This window comes from Macaca thibetana, chromosome X (assembly GCF_024542745.1).
Source record: "Macaca thibetana thibetana isolate TM-01 chromosome X, ASM2454274v1, whole genome shotgun sequence".
NCBI lineage: Eukaryota > Metazoa > Chordata > Mammalia > Primates > Cercopithecidae > Macaca > Macaca thibetana.
Window position 1 is genome coordinate 104,709,220 of NC_065598.1, and position 21,977 is coordinate 104,731,196.

The following is a 21,977-nucleotide window of genomic DNA, read 5'->3' on the forward strand; positions in this document are numbered from 1 at the left end:
ATTCATTTAATTATTTTAATCTCCTTGTTAAATTCATGTGATAGAATTCTAAATTCCTTCTCTGTGTTGTCTTGAATTTCTTTCAGTTTCCTCAACAAAACTATTTTAAATTATTTGTCTGAAAAGTGACATATCTCTCTTTCTCCAGGATCGGTCCCTGGTACATTATTTAGTTCATTTAGTGAGGTCATGTTTTCCTGGATGATGCTGATGCTAGTAGATGTTGTTTGATGTCTGGGCATTGAGGAGTTAGGTATTTGTTGTAGTCTTTGCTAGCCTTATTTGTAGCTGTCCTTCTTCAGGTGGCTTTTTAGATATTTGAAAGGACTTGGGTGTTTTCATCTAAGCTGTATGTGCTTTAGGGGTCACCCTAAGCCCAGTAACACTGTAGTTTTTGCAGACTTCTAGAGGTACCTCCTTAATAGTCTTGGACCAGAATTGGGATACTTCTCTGGATTATCAGGCAAAGACTCTTGCTCTCTTCCCTCACTTTCTGTCCAACATATAGTCTCTCCTCTGTTCTGAGCCACCTAAAGCTAGGGATGAAGTGACATAAACACCCCTGTGGCTATAACTACTATGACTATACTGGGTCAAACCTGAAGCCAGCGCAACACTGGTTCTCAGTCAAGGCCTGCTGTAACCACTCCCTGGCTATTGCCTATGTTCAGTCAAGGCCCTGGGGCTCTACAATCAGCAGGTGGCAAAGCCATCCCAGCCTGTATCCTTCCCTTCATGGCGGTGAGGTCCCCCAGGCTCTGGGTGGGTCCCAAATGTGCCATCCAGGAGTCAGGGACTACAGTCAAAAACCTTAGAAGTCTACCTGGTGTTCTATCGCATTGTGGCTGAGTTGGCACTCTAACAAAAAGATGCAGTTCTTCCCAATCTTCCCTTCCCTTTTAAAAGGCAGAGGAGCCTCACCCCATAGCCACCACTGCCTCAGGTCAGCAAGAGTACTGCCAGATTACTGCTGATGTTCCCTTAAGGCTCAAGGTCTCTTAATTCAGCTTGTGGTGAATGCTGCCTGGCCTGGGACTCACTCTGCAGGGCAGTGGACTCCCCTCTGTCCCAAGGCAGGTCCAAAAATACCATCCAAGAGTCAAGTCCTGGAATAGGGGAACCCAAGAGTCTGTTTGGTGCTCTACCCTTGTAGGCTGTGCTGGTACCTAAGGTGCAAGTCAAAGTTGCCTTTACTTTTCTCTCTGCTTTTCTCAAGCAGAAGGAGTTTTGCCCAGTAGTCACCACAGCTGGTAACTACTGAGTCTTACCTGAAGCCAGCATGTCTCAAAGGCTCACCCAAAGCCCTCGATGTAGTACCTGGGTATCACTGCTTGTTATTCAGGGCCCAAGGTCTCTTCAGTTAACAGGTGATGAATGCTTTCAGCACTGGATCCTTTCCTTCAAGGCACTGGGTTCCCTTCTGGCCCAGAATGTATCTTTAAATGTTGTGTGGGAGCTAGGGTCTAGAATAGAGTCCTCAAGACTCTGACTAGTGCCGTATCCTGCTATGGCTCAGCTGGTATCCTAGATGCAAGACAAAGTCCTCCCCACTCTTCCCTCTCCTCTCTTCAAGTGGAAAAAAGGGGTCTCTTTTGTTGCCTCAAGCTGTGCAACTAGGGATTAGGGGAGGAGTGATGCCAGCATTCCCTTGGCTGCCCCAACTGGTATCTCATTATGTCACGTGCCCCCACAGTCTACTGTCTCTGGGCCTAGTTCAGCCTTAGGACTCACCTAAGTGTTGCAGTCATTATGGTCTATTTAAACTTGAAGGCACAGAGTTCTGTAACACTGAGTGGCGAGGTTTACAAGCACTCATGTTTGAACTGCTGGGATGGGCAATTCCCTTTTGGCTAGCGCTGGTCTAAATGCTCCCTCCATGGTCAGGCATCATCTGAGTTTGGCTTGGGTTTCCTTTCTGCTCTAACAGTACAGCACTGAGTTCAGTGCTTCACAATTACTGTGTTCTCCCTCCTCCAGTGCTCAAAGAGGCTCTTTGCAACACACCTCTGCTGCTAGGGTTGGGGAGGGGTGGTGTCAGTGATTTCAGACCGTTTTTTTTCCCCTATCTTTTCAGTGCCTCTTTCAATGATATGAAGTTGAAAACAAGTACTATGGGTGCTCACCTAATTTTTGGTTCTCATTAAGGTGTTTTTCTGTGTGGATAGTTGTTAACTTTATGTCCTTGTTAGGAGGACGATCAGTGGATCTTTCTATTCCACCATTTTGCTCCACCTCCTAATTGGTTCTCATTCTGATTTCTTAAGTTGGTAATGGAGGTCATTAATTTTATTTTTTCTTTTCTGATATAGATATTTAAAGCTATAAATTTCTTTCTAAAGTGTATTTTAGCTTCATCATACAATTTTTGATATGTTGTTTTATTAGCATTCATTTTAAAATATTTTCTAATCTTCCTCATGATTTCTTCTTTGATGAGATTTTTAAATAGTGTTTTATATAATTTCAAAACATTTGGGGACTCTGTGTATCTTGTGTTATTGGTTCCTATTTTAATCACCGGGTGGTCAGAGAATATAGTCTGTATAATGTCCATCCTTAAAAATGTATCAGGACTTGTTTTGTGGCCCAACATATAATCTACATTGGTGAAAATTCTTTAGACAAATGTGTATTTTGCCCTTAATGGGTCTGATAGTCTGCACATGTCAATTAGGTCAAATTGTTGATGATGTTGTTTCAGTCTTCCATATGTTTTCTAATTTTTTTCTGTACATGTTCTATAAATTACCGAGAAAAATGATGTTAAAGTCTCTACATATGTAAATTTGTCAACACTTTGTTTCTGATGAGTTTACTTTATATATTTGGGAACTTTGCCTTTAGGTGCAACACATATAGGATCGTTATCTCTTCTTGATAAATTATCTCTTTTATCATTATAAAATGGCCTTCTTTATCTCTAGTAATTCTCTTTATCATGAGTTCTACTTTGTCTGATATTAATATAGCCATAACATCATTCATATGCTTAGAGTTTGCATGGAATACTTTTTTCCATCCTTCCCTTTTCAGCTTTTTATGTATTTATGTTTAAAGGGTATATCAAGTAAAAAACATAAGTAACAAACATAAAGTAAGTAGGATCTTACTTTATCATCCAATTTGCTGATAGCAGAAGGAGTTTTGCCCAGTAGCTACCACAGTTGGTAATATACTGATGTCTTGCCTTTTAACTGGGGTGTTTAGTCTATTTGCATTTAATATAATTATTGATGTTTTTAATTTAAGTCTACCCTGTTGGCATTTGATGTCTATTTGCCTCATCTGCCCTTTATTTTCCTGTTCTTACTTTCCTAATCTTTTTTGGCTTAATCAAATTTTAATGTTTTAGTGTATTTCCCCTATTGATATTTAGTTATTCCCTTTTGTATTATTTTTAATAATTATTACAGAGATTACAATACATATTTAACTTATCACAGTCTATATTCAAAATATATGACTACATGAAATATTCAATAACTTTATGAAGCATATTTCAATTACTGTTCTCCCACCCTTTGGGTTATTATCATATATTTCATCTTCACATATGCCATAAACTACACTTTCTTTGTCATTATTTTTACATTAAATAGCCAACAGTTTTTAAGACATTAAATAATCCATAGTATAAAAATAAAAATAAATGTTTAGAAATGTAGTCATATTTATTGACCTATTTATTCTTCTTGATACTTTTTATTTCTTTCTGAAAAATTAGGTCTCTATGTGACATTATTTCCTTTCAGCCTATTTAATTTCATTTAATATTTCTTACAGTGCAGGTCTGTAGGAGACGAATTCTGTCAACTTGGTCTATCTAAAATGTCTATATTTCACCTCTATTTTTAAAAGATTAGAGTATTTTTTCCTTCATTATTTCTGATAAGAAACCAGCTGTCATTCTTATCATTGTTCTCTTATATGTAATGCTACTGTATTCTCTGGATGCTTTCATGATTTTCTATTTTCCCTTGATCTTCAGAATTTGACCGCGATGTCTGTAAGTGCATTCTGCATATTTATCTTGCTTGAGATTCGTGGAGCTTCTTGGACTTGTGGTTTGGTATCCTTTTTTAATGTTCAAACATTTTAGTCATTATCCCTTCAAAAATTTTTATACTTTACTCTCTCTCTCTCCTTTCTTCCCAAGACTCCAATTTTATATAGGCTAAATCATTTGATATTGCCCTAAAAGTCTCTGATGTGTATTTTTTTTTCTTTATTCTGTTTCTGTGTAATCTCTTTGATTCAGTTTGGATAATTTTTATCTTTGAGGCAACATAAGATTTGTGTTTGAGTTCAGTAAGCCTTTTCTGTTATGTTTAGTAGTCTTCTATTTCAATGACTTCCTGATTTTAGATATAGATATTTTTAGTTCTAAAATTTCCATCTGGTCCTTTTCAAGATTTCCTTTTCTCTGCTGAATTTTTACATTTCTTTACAGTTTTTCACTTTTTTCTCTAATTTATAAAACATGTTTATAATAACTATTTTAAACTTTTCTCCTGTTAATTCCAATAGCTGGATAATTTCTAGGTCTCCTAATGAATTTGGTTTTAGTATTGTGGTTCACATTTTCTGATTTTTCACAGGTCTATAAATTATTTTATTGTATGCTGGACATTGTGAATTACATGCTGTAGAAACTCTGAATTATGTTATCTTCTTTCAAAGAGTAATGGGTTTTTTTGGTTTTGCTTTGCTTTGTTTTTGTTTGTTTTCCTGGAAGGCACTTAAATTACTGCTGAATCTCCTGGATCTTGTCAAGGCCTGGTTTTAGGCTTCATTTGTGAGTGGAAGGGAGCTATTTTTATTTTTCCCCCAGACTTATAACACTTAATCCTAGTTTGTGGTTCTTATTCCTAATGTGTGGTCTTTCTCAGGTCTCAAGTTACTGCCTAGTGTGTTCACCAAGGTCTCTTCATTCTGGAGGGTTCGGAACTCTAAAATATCCTCAGTGCTATGTACATTATGAAATTTCCATTCAGCTCCCAGACTCCTAATAAGGATTCTCTGCTAGGCCTCATAAAGTTCTAACCTAAACACGAAGAGCTGAAGATTTGCTCAAGGAACCGAAAAGCATTCTTACACAAATTCCTTTAACCCCCTAGTTTCCAGTAACTCCCCTACAAATTTCAGTCAACTTAGCAGCTCATAATTCTGATCTCTCTTTCTTTCACTCCACAAGACTGCTGCTTTCTGCCTGGGCTCCATTTCCCTGCACTGGAATTTGAAAATTTCCCACAGGCAGAAAGCCAAGGAGTATGTGAAAGTCAAATTGTATGTTTCTCCTCTGCTGAGCATAGCAGACCTGTATTTTCACTATCAAATGCTTAAAAACTATTGCTTTTTATATTTTGTCATTTGTCAAGGAAGTATCTGAGTGGTACAAAAACCTTTTGAGAAGGAATTTGTCCATACACACAGGAATCCGTGTTGAAGACATTTATAAAATTAGAACATTTTAATTAGAGTAAACTGTCCACAGATTTCTCAACATTTTCTCTGAGGACCTATGAACTTTCAAAAAGGATCCACTGTTACTCAATGTACTTCTAGTTGCTCTACCAATTCACTGTGCATTTTGCCCTAAGTGATAGAAAAACAAGAGATTTAGCATTTCATTAAGTCCTCACAACAGGTATAAATTTATACCCTGTAAGCTTATAAAAATTTATGAGTGCTCTGTGGACAAGACACTTCTCTGCCAGCCCAACTCCTGCATCTGGCTTTAGGAGTCGAGTAACTCCTTGATATTCTTGTTATCAGGCAGATCTTGGTAAAATGAACTTGCCCAGGTGTATCAAGCATCAGATGATACTACTGCAAAAATCCATAAGAGCATTCTCAATAAGGAAGCTTCCAAAGTAAGTACCTGCCATGGATTCAAGTTGCCATCTTCTCTGGAAGTTTTCAGGGTTTCACAAAGACTCTGCATCTGATGACTCCAGGTTTGATAATATATTCCAATAACATCTGAGGGCATTATTTCAAGTCTTGTTTAATTAAATCAAACACAAGAAACAACAAAATAAAACTTCCATCTTTCCATTGTTACTTTCTTAGGCAACTGGCAACCTCTTTACCCCTTCCTACCCATCTGCAGCAAGAGGAGATGCAGGGGAGTCCATTCCCTTAAAAATGCAAGATCTAGAGCTGAGCACAGTGGTGTGCACCTGTGGTCTAAGCTACTACGGAGGCTCAGGCAGGAGAATTGCTTGAGTCCAGGAGTTTGAGGCTGCAGTATGTGATGATTGTACCTGTGAATAGTCACTGCACACAAGCCTGGACTATATTGTGAGACCCTCATCTCACCAAAAAAAGGATCCATAAGCTTCCCTGGGGCAACTCAATCTTTACTGTGTTTTTCTTCCACAAAAGTCAAAAATTTCTGAGTCACTTCATTGTCTACTGAGAAAAAAAAAAGTGTGTGGTTTGAAGCTTATCAGAAATAGCTAATGGACAATTTCTAGGCTGCTAAGAAATTATTGGATTCCATGTATAGAGTGAACATCAACCACCTCTTTTTATTATTTCCACTTAACCCCAAAAAGTGAGTTCTGACATTTCCACTTGCTTGAAACTCAAGAGCAAGATTATCTCTATATAAGACTTCATGTCTAAAACACCAAAAGCAACGGCAGCAAAAGCCAAAATTGACAAATGGGATCTCATTAAACTAAAGAGCTTCTGCACAGCAAAAGAAACTACCATCAGAGTGAACAGGCAACCTACAGAATGGGAGAAAATTTTTGCAATCTACTCATCTGACAAAGGGCTAATATCCAGAACCTACAAAGAACTCAAACAAATTGACAAGAAAAAAACAAACAACCCCATCAAAAAGTGGGCAAAGGATATGAACAGACATTTCTCAAAAGAAGACATTCATACAGCCAACAGACACATGAAAAAATGCTCATCATCACTGGCCATCAGAGAAATGCAAATCAAAACCACAATGAGATACCATCTCACACCAGTTAGAATGGCGATCATTAAAAAGTCAGGAAACAACAGGTGCTGGAGAGGATGTGGAGAAATAGGAACACTTTTACACTGTTGGTGGTATTGTAAACTAGTTCAACCATTATGGAAAACAGTATGGCGATTCCTCAAGGATCTAGAACTAGATGTACCATATGACCCAGCCATCCCATTACTGGGTATATACCCAAAGGATTATAAATCATGCTGCTATAAAGACACACTCACACGTATGTTTATTGCAGCACTATTCACAATAGCAAAGACTTGGAATCAACCCAAATGTCCATCAGTGACAGACTGGATTAAGAAAATGTGACACATATACACCATGGAATACTATGCAGCCATCAAAAAGGATGAGTTTGTGTCCTTTGTAGGGACATGGATGCAGCTGGAAACCATCATTCTTAGCAAACTATCACAAGAACAGAAAACCAAACACCGCATGTTCTCACTCATAGGTGGGAACTGAACAATGAGATCACTTGGACTCGGGAAGGGGGACATCACGCACCGGGGCCTATCATGGGGAGGGGGGAGGGGGGAGGGATTGCATTGGGAGTTATACCTGATGTAAATGACGAGTTGATGGGTGCAGCACAGCAACATGGCACAAGTATACATATGTAACAAACCTGCACGTTATGCACATGTACCCTAGAACTTAAAGTATAATAATAATAAAAAATAAATAAAATTAAATTAAATTAAAAAAAGAATTCTGTACAAATTTTCAAGACAACTCTGTTGTAACAGAAATCAAGAATAACCGCAAGTAACTTTATGGCTATGTCTTTATTATTTGCACTAATCTCAAGTCTCTCTGAGGATTACTTTCCAAACCAGAGAGATATATTCTTTATATTATGTCAGTAGGTAAAACACATTAGAGTCCCTTGCTGAGTTTCTAAGAGCATACTAATTGAATGCTGGTATCCTGAACTGTCTGCCCCTGCAAATTCTAGGTTATATTGAATTATATCCATAGGACATTTTAATGCTGAAAGATCTCCTAGACTCACCTATTTAGGCTGGTTGAATTTCACATTTAACTGAAAGGGATCTCAGATTAGCCTGAGTCTTGAACTGGATCAGGAGGGGGCATCCACAAGAAAACCACCCCAGAAATGTAAGCTGTTCAAAGCTGTCAAGATGAGTTATCTGTTCATAAAGGATTCACTGTATGGAGGAATTGTGTTTTTCAAGAAGGCAGTTTTGTTCTTAACTTGACCATGCTAAATGTAGCATATCCAAACTCTGTTTGCATGAAGGCCTCAGATAGAAGTACTTTCTGATGTCCTGGAATTGATTCTGACATTTAAAAGACTGTAAAGAGTACGGCCTGACAAGCTTCTTGACATAACTGGTTAAGGAACCTACTTGTTCATGGTAGATATGGGAGAGGAATGGACAAGCAGAGGGATCAGGAAGACTTAGATAATAATCCATATTGATTTTGGAGGGCCATACTAGGGTAAGACTTTTTTCATTGATCTAGGCTTCCTCTCAAGATGTCTCAAGGAGGTTCCAGGACCACCACCAACCTCTCTGTGTTAGTTGCTTTCAATAAAATATCAAAAAGCATTACTGTTTCTGACAATGTGGCCTACACATTGAGATCTTAAATTTGTCTCACTGTTTAGAAGATAAAAGTAACTTAAGGAAATTTTGTGTTCAAAATCTTCAAACCATTCTGTGTTTGAATGGTTGAAAGGTTGAAAAAAAGAGAAAAAAAAGATCAGATCATAGTTTCCTAACCTAACTCACCCATAGATAGAAAACCGTTATCTTTAATATTTTGGTGTATTTCTTTCTCATTTTTTTATGCTTTTTTTTTTTTTTTTTTTTTTTTGACAGGCTTGCTCCATCACCCACTCTAGAGTGCAGTGGCACGAACACAGGATATTGCAACATCGATCTCCTGGACTCAAGCCATCCTCCTGTCTCAGCCTCCTTAGTAGCTGGGACTACAGGTGCATGCCAACATGCCTGGCTAATTTTTGTATTTTTAGTAGAGGTGGGGTTTTGCCATGTTGGTCAGGCTGGCCTCAAACTCTTGACCTCAAGTGATCCTCCTGCCTTAGCCTCCCAAAGTGCTGGGATTACAGGCATGAGCCACTGTGCCTGGTCCTGAATGCTCTTAAAAGGATTAAGACAGTTTTTAAGAGATTTGGTGTATGATAAAGCACTTCCAGGCTACTCAGAAGTCTCTAAAATAAAAAGTAAATTTTTATTTATTCATTTTCCTCCCCCACCTCCAGCTTCTCTTGAGTCCCACAGATAGAGATAACACTTATACTAGTTTCTACTTTTCAGGTGGTTTCAAATTTAGCATTAGATAATGTGTTTATGCTTTTCTTTCTTGGCGTTTTATACAGCATCTATTGACTCCTTTCCATTCAGGAAATGTTAGTGGTTAACACTATAGATTTTGAATCCTGACTGCCTGGGTTTGAATGCTGGTTCTCCCACTTCCTGGTGTGTGGCCTTGAGCAATTTTTTTTAGTCTCTCTAAGCCTCGGTTGTCTCAAAAGAAAAAATGAGGATAATAACAGTACCTACCTCACAGTGTTTTTGTGAAGATTGTATGAGTTGATACTTGTAAGATGTTTACAGTAGTATTTATATGTGCTCAGTAAATATTATTTGTATTAAATTTGAAAGATGAAAATTTTAGCTCACTTTCATGGCTTTCTATTTTTATTTTACTTCCTCTTATTTGCTATATTATGTATTTTAATAGATTTCAATAATAAATTAAACATATATTTCTTATTTCAACTTTAGGCAGTATCAATTTACCCTGAAATGTGAGATATAAAAGATAATGAAATAAGCATCCTTTTAATTATCTTCACCCTCCTACCTCCTCCCACTTTCCCACTTGTGTTAACTATACCTTTACTTTCATGTGATCAAGTTGGTTAATATTTATATTGTTTTGAAACTGTAATTAAATCTTTTGTGTTTCTTTTAGATCTTTGCTATTCAAAGTTTGGTTCTTCTACCAACAGCCTTGGACTTGGAAACTTGGGCCCTTAGTAGAAATGCAGAATCTCAGGCCATACCTTAGATTTGCTGAATCAAAATCTGGATTTAACAAGGTCCCTGGTGATTCCTATGCTCATGAAAATTTAGGAAGACTGCTTTAGAGTGGTGGTTCACAACATGACTGCTTCCCAGGTGATTCTAATATACAACTAGGAGTGAGAACCATAGGTGTGTAGACAATCATTATGTGGATCTAAAGTTACCTCAAACTCTCCTCTGATAAACACTCATGTCCCTATACCCTTGGAGCATTTCTACTGAGGCAGGTAATTTACTGTCTTTAGAATGCAGAGGCAGTTTTCAGGCTTAATCCTTTTGGCAAGTCTAAGTTGTGAAACACCCTTTGCTCTGAATGGGAGGGAGGGCGGTAGGTAGAAAGAGTAACTCTATTGGCCTAGCATTTCTGAATGCAGTTCTTTAATTACAGTGAAAACTGCCTCATGGACTCCTTTGCTTTTGTATTTCTTGAGTCTAAGTTTAAAACTACTCTGAAGTTATCTTGGAAAAAAGACTCTCACTACCCTAGTTTTAAGTTGCAGATTTCCCTCCATTTGTCCCATTAATCAGATTCCATTTTCTTTCTCTCTTTAATGATTTCCTCAGATTTTCTGGGTTACTGCTGAATTCCTTTCTTGTTTCTAGCACTGTTATGGTTTAATACTTTTGAAAATATGTTTCCTATCATTTCAATGAAACTATGGAAAGGAAAAGCAGTAAATACATGTGCTCGGTCCACTATCTTTCATGGGAGCACCTTCCTCAGCTGAATATAAGAAATTTGTGGTCAGGAGCATTCACCACTGTCACCATCACATCTCAACACCCTCAAGAAAATAATTATGATCAGGGAATCATGCAGACAACTAAGAATTCACTGAAACAGATTATTCAAGGAGACTATTCAATACTTGCTAGGTCTTTGATTAGTTCTTTTATCATTTTATGCTCAATGTAATTAATTGAGTTTGTTGATTTACTAATGGTATGACATCCCCAGTCTTGCCCTGACTATATCCACTTAAACTTAAATGAAAACTTAAACATTCAAATTCCAGATGCTATTCTGTTTGAACATAGAACAACATGTAACAGATGGTATTATTTAATAAATAATTGCTAGATTATGAATGAAAAAAAATGACTGTGCCTATATAGCACTCATTTGTACCATAAGACTTTGTCTCTGCTAGTTAGTTAGGAGGTGAACCAAGGTGGGTTCCTGCTCTCTAAGTGATGGAGCCTGGATCATATCAGTCTAGAGGCAAATGGATGAGGTGTAGTATTACCATAATGATCAATAATAAAGAACTTCTTATGGAGATTTGTCTACAGCCATACCATTAGACTTTCCTCTGCCATCTGTTGATGACTTTTTAGCTACACATCTGGAGGACACATCAGAAAAGCAAAATGAAGAAAGCAATAAGTCTTCTCTAGTTCCTGAGGTGACCAAAATGGAGTCAACCGGAATTCACACACTTGGTAGAATAATACAGAAGTTGATATCCATAACGGAGCTCCCTTGTCAGTTTAAAGACCAAATTTTAGATAAGGGAGGGGGCAGGTTATGTATGCCAGAAAGCTCTATGCCAGGCTGTGTTTTTGTTCCTTGGACTTAGTCACGGTTGCAGGCTGTAGTGATTCATTGGTGTGGCAGTATAATTAGTGTACAACCTTGTTACAGATCAGTCAGGATTTTAGTCAGGCTTTCATTGGTGTAATGCAACCTAACACAATAGAAACAATTGCCTGGAGGAAACCCTCTCCTTCAGCCCTCTGACCCTACACAACAAACGGCAATATTCTAAAGGAATTCTGCTGTCTGTTGGATAATATTGCCTTTGCACAAAACACATGCTGGCCACCTGTGTCCTATATTTATCCCCTGTTGCTACTTAACTATTCATACTAAAAATGTTTTGTTAAACTCTTCCCCCCTTCAAACTTTCCCTAGTTTAGTTACTTGGCTAACATTTTGCCTTTTTTCTATCAGACGTTATTGCCACACACTCTTCACCCAAAAAAGAGGGAGGAAGAGTCTATTGACAAAGCAAAGATAAGTATTTTAAGAGGCTAAGGTGATAAAAAGAACATTATGTGGAGGAGTTGGGCACCACGAGCAGGAGGGATACTGTTAGAACATAAAACACTCTGTCTTTTTGCTGGAGCTACAGCATATGGTACTTGGTGGTATGACTGTTCATATCCTGGAATTTCTTATAGGAAATAACTACACTTCAAGTGGAAAGTTTGCTAGCGACAGAGCCCTAGAAGAAAACAATCAAAAGGATTTGTGAAAATAGAGAAAGAAAGAGAAATACAGAGAGAAGAAGATGCACAAAGAAACCAATGTTGTAGAGTTGATGGAAGGTTGTTTTTGCATAGCAACGGGAAATAGTCTTGAATGCTGTTTTCCTTAATGTCCTACAATCCTAACTCTGAAGAAGGTAATAAAATACAGGATCATAAGAGCAAATCATATTGTGTAACCAATGGGGTAACCTTACGGAAATCTTTTGTGAGAAGCCATTTGAATAGAATTCTAGTTCATTAGAGTAGCTACAGATCCACTGTAAGATAATTTTTGTAGGATCCATTTATTAAGTTAGTAAAGAATAATGAAAAATAGATCAACTTTATAGTCAGATAATTTGGGTTAAATATTAGATCTGTCCCACACTAGCTCTATGTGCTTTGACAAGGTAGCAAACCTTCCTTAGCCTTGGTTTCTATATTTGAAAAGCAGATTAGGAACATTTATATCATAGAAATGTTTGCAAGATGCTTTAGATGAGATCATACATGAAAAGCATGTGCTTAAATTTATTTATCATTGTTTTTCATGGCATAAGCTATTAGTTTATTGAAGCAAAAAATTCAGGGAGCCATTGTGTACATGTTAAGACTACCAGGCAAATTATATATGGCTTTTATTGTGTTAATCTCAGAATTTGCAACTTCAACCTCGTAATATACACTCCTTCCTAGTACTTTGGCTACTCAAAGAGATTCTTTTTGGGTGTTAGAAATATGACTTTCTCCTCTGCAGGAGGAAAAAATGGTAAAGGGTGGATGTTCTCAAAATAACATATGAAAATTCTTCATCCTTAGTATTCCTAAGAATGCATGTAAAGGAACAACCAACTTACAAAATACTTATGTATAGTGACCATGTACTTGTAATCAATCAACTCTCTTTGTTCAATATCTGGATTACAAAATTGAGAGAGAAAAAACCTGGACAGTCACTCAGGAAATTTAAGCAGATTGATTAAACTGAGAAGAATATGGCATCCAGTTTGACATTTTCCTGTTTGCACCTATGTGCTGAGATCAGATCACAGATGCAGTAGATTAGTTAGATGGTTCAGAGAAGGATAATGATTTTTATTTTATTTTATTTTTATTTTTATTTTATTTTTGTACCCATGTGTAATGCCTATTTACTTCTAGGATAATGAATTTTAATATTGAATAACAGTACCTAGAATGTACAGAACACCTGATATTCGAATACTACTCAGACATCATCACATTAATTTTCAAACCCATTCTGTGAAGCAGATGTTGTTTTTGGTACACTAATGGGAAAAACAAGTCTCCAAAAGGTCAAAAGACAGGGTAGAACAAGTTAGAGATACAGCTAAGGATTAGAATTCAGGCCTACTGGCTTGCACTTGATTCATTTTATTGCTTTTTGAAATGCCAGAGGTGGTAACTTAAGTCAAAAAGATGTTCTTTCAACTACATCAAGTTAAGAATAGTCATTGCAACATCTCAAATTTGGGGTTTTTGTTTGTTTGTTTGTTTGTTTGCTTGCTTGCTCACTTATAGACACTCTGGCATCTACCACAGCATAAAACTCAGAACTATATTCAAAGGGCTTTTTGATTTTTTATACCTAAGATCACCAGAAAGTTCTTACTATAACTGTCTCCTGGCTGTGCTCCCCAAATCTTTGTTTCATGTATTACATCTCTACAAAACAAATATGTCAATGCTCAAATAAGAAGGAAGAAAATATTAAATAGATACTTGAATCCCTAACATTTTATCTGCAGATCTTTGATTTGGCTGCAATCCAATAAATGATATCTAAAATATTTGCTTTTCCTATTTATCATATTGTACATCTCTTGTAATTTCCCACATAAAATAAGTAAGCAGTCATGTGTCAACACAATTTTAGTCAAGTTGTACCCACACCAACAAGCCATAATCACTAGCTGGTGTTTGTTAAAGCCTTCAACAACTGGTGGGCTAAGATTCCAAGAAACCTGATATTAAAAGCAGTTTTGGATCTTAGATACTATTTTCACCTCTCAAAATTGTCTACTTATACAGCAAGCTGGAAACCTATTGAGATTGTGTCAAAAGGCTGGGAAATTAATGGAGTAATTGATTCATTTCTTAACTGCAAAGAAAAAGTAAAATACCATATTCTTTAAATATATTTATTAATTGGTTGATATTTGAATAGACAGTATGACTTTTTCTATAAACTATCTATTACAGAACAATCAACAGATGTGTTCTTAAGATCTTCTGTTCTTGATAATAAGATTAAAGAAGGGTGGTTGCATGTTTCAGTAGTCTTGATTTTTTCCAAAAATTAGTTAGCAATAACAACTATTTTCCCCTTCTTACTCATTAATTATAATCACAAGGGAAAGTAGAATGGTTGATTTGGGAGACACACAATGTTTTCAGGCATCATGCCATAATTACTAGATTTCATTAAGGAAATTATAGGAATTTATTTTTATCAATAAAATAAATTGTAGGAACGGGATATGGAATCTGTTATCTTTGGAAAGATGTGCTTTCTCTTCTCCCCCCAAGGATTGCTGGCATTTCTCAAAGTGCTTATTTTGCTTGAGGAGTAATGTTTTCTTTTGCATGATATTCAACATATAAGTCTTTATATTTTACCTGAGGGTCTTTCCGTTTTCATAATACCCAGGCTCATTCACAAGCATAGATACTTCTCTAGTTACTTTACCGTTTTATTTTTTATTTTATTTTATTTTATTTATTTATTTATTTAGAGATGGAGTCTTGCTGTCTCCCAGGCTGGAGTGCAGTGGCCCGATCTTGGCTCACTGCAACCTCCGCCTCCTGGGTTCACGCGATTCTCCTGCCTCAGCCTCCTGAGTAGCTGGGACTACAGGCGTCCACCACCACGCCCGGCTAATTTTTGTATTTTTAGTAGAGACGGGGTTTCACCATATTGGCCAGGCTGGTCTTGAACTCCGACCTTGTGATCCGCCCGCCTCGGCCTCCCAAAGTGCTAGGATTACAGGCTTGAGCCACCACGCCTGGCCAGTACTTTACCATTTTAAAGTCAAGAAGTAAATCTACTTCACTCTATTTGGAATCTCTAATTCACTATAATCTCTCTAATTTGCACCAATATGTAGGTCAACTCATTGTATATTACATCATAAAGTTACCAAGATTTTAAGGGTCTTAAATTAAAAGAACAAACCCATTCTTGTTATTTTCAGTACAGCAGTCATTTCTTGAGCCACTATATTGGGCCAAGCACTTTGCTAGGTATTGAGATACAAAGATAAAAAGACATAGTTGCTACCCTAAACATGCTCACAAGCTGATGGACAAAACAGACTTAAAAACATTTAGCTTCTAAGTGTGGTAAGTGCAGAGAGATGCAAAGGTTGTTAGAAGAGCAATCTCTTATTCCAGGTGAGAATCTGTTATGCAACCCAACCTATTATTTCAACATTCAGCACAAAATAACAATAATAATGTCCAATATCTTGTGGAGATTGAACAAAGCCTCTATTACCCCCACCCCCTCAAATCACTCTCCTCCAATACCTCTGCCTGTTAGATGTTGCTATATTTTTTCTGATAACTGTAGGTTTCCTTCCTTTTATTCTACCTGAAAGACCAGTTTTAAGGGTTAAGCCCTAAATTGAATATACATATTTATTTTAGGAGGAAGTTTTTTTTTTTCATTTTTGTGAGGTAAGTGTTATTATTATTACATATCATGAGTGAGGAAATTGACACTCAATGAGGAAAACTTCGAAAACCACACAACTGATAAGTGTCAGAGTGGGGCCTTAAGATATAGGAGAGTTCTTAATCATGACACAAGCATTTTTCAAACTTTGGTCTTTTGGATACCACTTTCATGATTTTGATATATCTATGTTAACATCTATTATTTACTTAATTAATAAAACCCAGCTCCCCTCCTTTGTAGAACCCTTAATCTTATCCTAGGCAATAGAATCTGAGTAATCACAATTTTCTGGTGCTAGCTATATATATTTAGGTGTGTGTGTATACCCATAAAATGAAATTAATTTGTAACTTTTTTTGAGACGAACAGGATCTTGCTCTCTCACCAAGGCCTGAGTGCAGTGACGTGATCACGGGTCACTGCAGCCTCAACCTCCCAGGCTCAAGTGATCCTCCCACCTCATCATCCCAAGTAGCTGAAACCACAGGCGTGTGCCTGGCTAATTTTTATTCATTTTTATTTTTTGTAGAGACATGGTCTCCCTATGTTACTCAGGCTGGTCTCAAACTCCTGAGCTCAAGATATCCTCCCACCTTGGCATCCCAAAATTCTGGGATTACAGGCATGAGCCACTACACCTGGCCTAATACATAATTACTAACATAAAAAAAAATTGGTCCATGTATCACCTAAAATAATGTTACATATCACAAATAGTATACATGCCATAGTTTTGGACCTTGCCTTACTCTATACTATTTGTATAGTTAATTTACCATGATTATATGCAAATTTGGTAGTGGATATAGCCGATTAAACTTGGGTAGTTAGGTGCTGCATCCTTTTACCTTTTCCAGAAGAGACTAATGTACAGAACAATAAAGACTATCCAACAAAGTGACTATGGCTCCGATATAAGACAAAAGGATAGGTGACTGGTGGAACAATAACCAGGGGGGAAATGGCTTATTAAGAAGAAAATTTGAATTATGGAGAGAATGGTTTTCACTGGGAAGTGGCTAAGGGGAGGAAACTTGGATCAAAACACTTAGAAAATAGGCAGTATTGAAGGACTTGGAGTTTTGTACCAGTGATTGGTGTTATTTTTATGATCAATTGTAAAGCAATGCAAGCCTCTTGTATTGCAGTGTCATTGTGACTCACTTTGAGGAAATGTGTGTAAAATCAGGATCATCAGTGTTTCTGACACCACTGTCATTTCACTTGAGAGACTCCTAGGACCTCAGGTGCTGGCAGCATAGACAAAGAGTAAATGGTCAACTGGGCACCTGGTGGTTCCAATGGCCAACAGAACAGTTCGTGTGCGTGAGCAAGCTTGAGTTGTTATCATCTCTGTCTCTCTGGGATAAGACGATGATTATAGATATTTACAAGGAGTGCATGCTTGAGCTCCGGTGAACTCTATTCAGTTTAAACATGAGTTGTTGCTGTTGTTGTTTTCAATTTGTACCATTAACAAAAAACATTTAAGAAGAAACCATAAGATTAAGGATGAAACCAGAAGGCTTGTGGTGAAACCCAATAAGGCAGTATCACCATTTTGTGCTAATTGGTTTTAACTAGCAATCAAAAAGGCCAGATGGCCTCCTCTGGGAAGAAGAGCACTACATTTTAGGGAAATATATGCTTGTCCTTCTTCATAAATATTCGTACTCTCATTCGTGCCAACATCATCATTTTTCATTTTCTCTCTTCAACAACAACCCAGATTTTATTTGCATGTTTTAAGAATATGGTATCGGTATTAAAATATCAATCTGAGGAATTTTTTTCATTAAGATACTAGTTTTAAGAACCTGAATTCTGGTGTAGTTATAAAAATTGGGAAAATGTCACTCTTTGGGATATATTCAGGACAATTTAGAAACAAACTCCAGAAACTGACAAAATGATATTAATTTTATTTTTCTGATCTGGAGTCATTTTCAGCAAAATCTCTGGAGTAAGAGCTATGAAATTAAATGTCAGATGTGGATCTAGTCAATAGGATAAGATTTGGTGGGGAGGAGTCTGGAAAGACTTGAGAATTTAGGAAGAAAGGTAGAGTAGTATGTAGCATGAGAGTTGGGCTTGAACTGTCAGACTGAGTTATAGGTTTTCATATGTAGTTCTGTTTGTATGCTCAAAACATGAACATATTTCCATCATCTAGGGTCTTCTCTAATTTCTCCCATTTGGTTTGTGTTAAAAAATAATTTTGGCAATATACCATCATCCATTTTATGTATTCCCTTTATATTTTGCAAGTTTTTTCTATTACACTTACTATGTTCTGTTTGAAACAGCCCAGAAGAGATTTACTATTATTTGCATGCCTAGAACACAAATACCAGACTCAAGAGAATATGCATCCATATTGATTATTAATCTAAAATATTTGTTAGATATCAACTCTTTCCAAAATACCAAGTAGGATTACACATAGGACTAAAAAGAAGCCACACTTCCTGGCTTGTATTATTTGCAATCTAGCTGGGCAGACAATGAATCAATCCATAAAAAGCCAACCAGTATATACTCTAAAATATAGTCTATTATTTTTAAAAAATATTTCAAATAAATATATCAGAACTCAGCTAAATTATTTATCACACCTTCTGTGGGATAAGTTTCGACTTTATAAACTTATTCCAAAGTGGTTATCATTATTCAAAAGAATCTTTGGAAATCCTGCTTGATATTGCCTTTAGAGCCTGTGATCCATTTTCGGAATTTCTACAGAGGTCAAAAACATTTCTACTGTGAAGGTGAAATTGATTTTGGGAAACCTTTAAGAGTCATTTGGAGCCAGAACTGGTGAGTAAGAAAGCCAAACAAAAAGAGTAATGCCGTTTTGCAGTTAAATTGAGGTATACCCAGAAATCAATAAGACTGGTTTTCTTGGGTGGTTTGGAAAGTGACTTTGAAAGCAGTTTCCCTATATGACTTTCTGTTTGTTTGCTTCTTCTAATGGAGACATCATTGGAATAGGTGGACAACCTTCTAGTTATCAACAGGCAGTTCCCAATCTGGATACTATTATTTTTAAAGAAACCAGAGAATTTCCTCATACAGACAATTGTGGTTTGATCTCCAGAACAGATCATTGAAGTCTATTTAATCCTGCATCACAGCTGAAGAAGGTAATAACATTCCTGCCACACTGCTTTTGAATTGTGACTTGGCTTTTTCTTGAATATGCAGATAATCCCTGACTTATAATAGTTCAACTTAAGATTTTTTTACTTTACAATGGTACAAAAGTGATACAGATTTAGTGGAAACCATACTTCAAGTAGCCATGCAACCATTCTGTTTTACACTTTTAGTGCACTATCCAATAAATTACATGAGATAGCTAGCCCCTGTTTTTGCACAGCCGAGTACTAGCAAGTATGTTCTGTGTTGGACATTCTGCTGCAAAACAATAAACCGAGGACACAGAGGGGAAAAAAGAAATTACATGAGATAGTCAACACTTTATTATAAAATAGACTTTGTGTTAAATGATTTTGCCTAACTGTAGGCTAATGAAAGTGTTCTGAGCACATTTAAGGCAGGATAGGCTAAGTTATGGTATTTGGTAAGTTAGACGTATTAAATGGATTTTTTGCTTGTGATGTTCTCAACCTACAATGGGTTTATTGGGAGATAACCCCATGGTATGTCAAGGAGTATTTATCTAGGTATCATCTATCTACATGCCTACCTACACACCTACGTACCGACCTATCTATCTAGAAAAATAAATTGGCTCATGCAATCATGGAGGATAAGTCCAAAGATCTGCAGGGTGAGTCAGCAAGCTAGAGACCCAGGATAGCCAATAGTGAAGATCCAGTCTGAAGACCCAGGAAGAGCTGATGTTTCACTTTGAGTCCAAAGGTGGAAAAAAATAAACAAACAAACCATGTCTCAGTTCAAAAGCAGTCAGACAGGAGCAATTATCTTTTACTTACAAAAGGGTTAACTTTTTTGTTCTATTCAGAATTTCAACTGATTTGATGAGGGCCATCGTCATTAGGGAGAGCAATCTGTTTTACTCAGTCTATCAATTTGAGTGTTAATATCATCTGAAAACACCCTCACAGAAATATCCAGAATAATGTTTGACAAAATATCTGGGCACCCTATGATCCAGTCAAGCTGATACCTAAAATTAACCATCACAGAAAGTAAAAATAAGGGAAGTTAAAATAGAGAACTTCAATTTCCTATGAAAGATCAAATTAAAGGCCACATTTGGTGAGAAAATTATAAATTGAACTGAGGGCATAAAAGCTACAAAAGACAGTGGGCTACTAGGGCAAATAATTTTAACACTATGCTGTGTATAACTGAGTCTTTCCTTTTTATGATTCTGAAAAACTTTCATTTTATACCACCTCCTCTATCACCTTATTTCAGTTTCTATGCCTGAACATGGGAACTCCCACTAATAAGAGAAAATGAGGTTGGCCATGTCTATTATTATTACTTTTCCCCCTTGATGTTTATGTATGATAATATTTTTCTTAAAAGATCTTCGTAGTGAAGCTTTCATTCAACAGGACTTAAGGGTCTAGCTCAGAGATATGGATGAATATGAACAGTGACAAACACTCATTTTAAATACAAATTAACCAAAAGACCATGTGACTTTAGTAATAGAACCACTATTTATTGCTAAAATTACTCCTTCGACTCTCTAGGGACACCTGAGTAGATGGAATGTTTTCATATTTTCCAATCTGATTCAACATTTGGCTTGTCTATAAAATGTCATTATTCATATAATGAAAAGTGTTCTTCAAATAACTACTCATTGGAGTCTTTCTGTACTCCAGGACCAGGTTCGATTATTGCTTTAAATATTGATTGTGATTTCTAGTGTTAACCACACTAGAAATAGAATAGAAATAGAATAACCACTTATTTTGTGTGCATTTTGCTGTGGTCATTCTTAATTGACTGACTGGCTGCACATAATTTTCTCTAGTATAGTATCATTGGGCATTTGAAACTACACTTCAGAGGTATGGTTTATCAGGTATGGAATTTTTAGTAATACGGAAGCATACAACGAATAAAAACTGCTCTTAAATTCAAGCTATCATGTTGTGGACCAGTCACCATAAGCCAAATTTACAGGACAGGACAATTTCTTAAACTTTGTATGGTTTCCAGGCTGTTTGGCAAGTGTTGCAATTATAGGAGCATTGCTGCAACCAGGACAAGGCAAATAGGAGGATTCTGCTCATAGTTTTCCCTTAACTCCAGCCCAAAAAGAGAACATCAATCTTGGCCTAAGTCTCCAAATTTTTCTTTGCAAGCCTAGGATCAGGGACTCAGAACCCATAAGGAACACTTATGAATTCTTTGTTTATATGTTGTTGTTCACAAAATTATCTTTGTTAGTTTAATTTAAGTATTATAATGTGTAAAGCCTTCCAAAGCCCTTCATGGCTTATCTCTAACCTGACACAGCATAACTTGACTCTTGACTGGGCCTCAATGTGGGACTTATGGTGATTTGACCACTCACTGAAAGGTTCCCCATATCAAGATGGTATAGGCTGGAGCAGGATGGGTCATGTGATCATCGTATTTTTAATTCACTTATTGAACAAGTTTTATTGTCGATTTCCACTAATGGCTAACATTTTGCATAATATCTGTTGCAAAGATATGCAATCTGTTTCCAGAAAGTAACCAACACAGGAGTGAGGCTAGAATCACTAAAATATTTGTTCTGGGGTATGCACTTCTTCATTAAAGCCTGTAGAATAACCTGTATTCCGTTATTGGCATTTAGATTTGGTTGTAAAGATCCCTAAGTGCCTCTGTGTACCATGTCTTCTGTGTTCTTCACAAAAGGTATTCTTTGCAAACATCAAAGGCAACAGTGATGAATGGCAGGCACCTAATGCATAAAATCTCACTCCCACATCTATTTGAA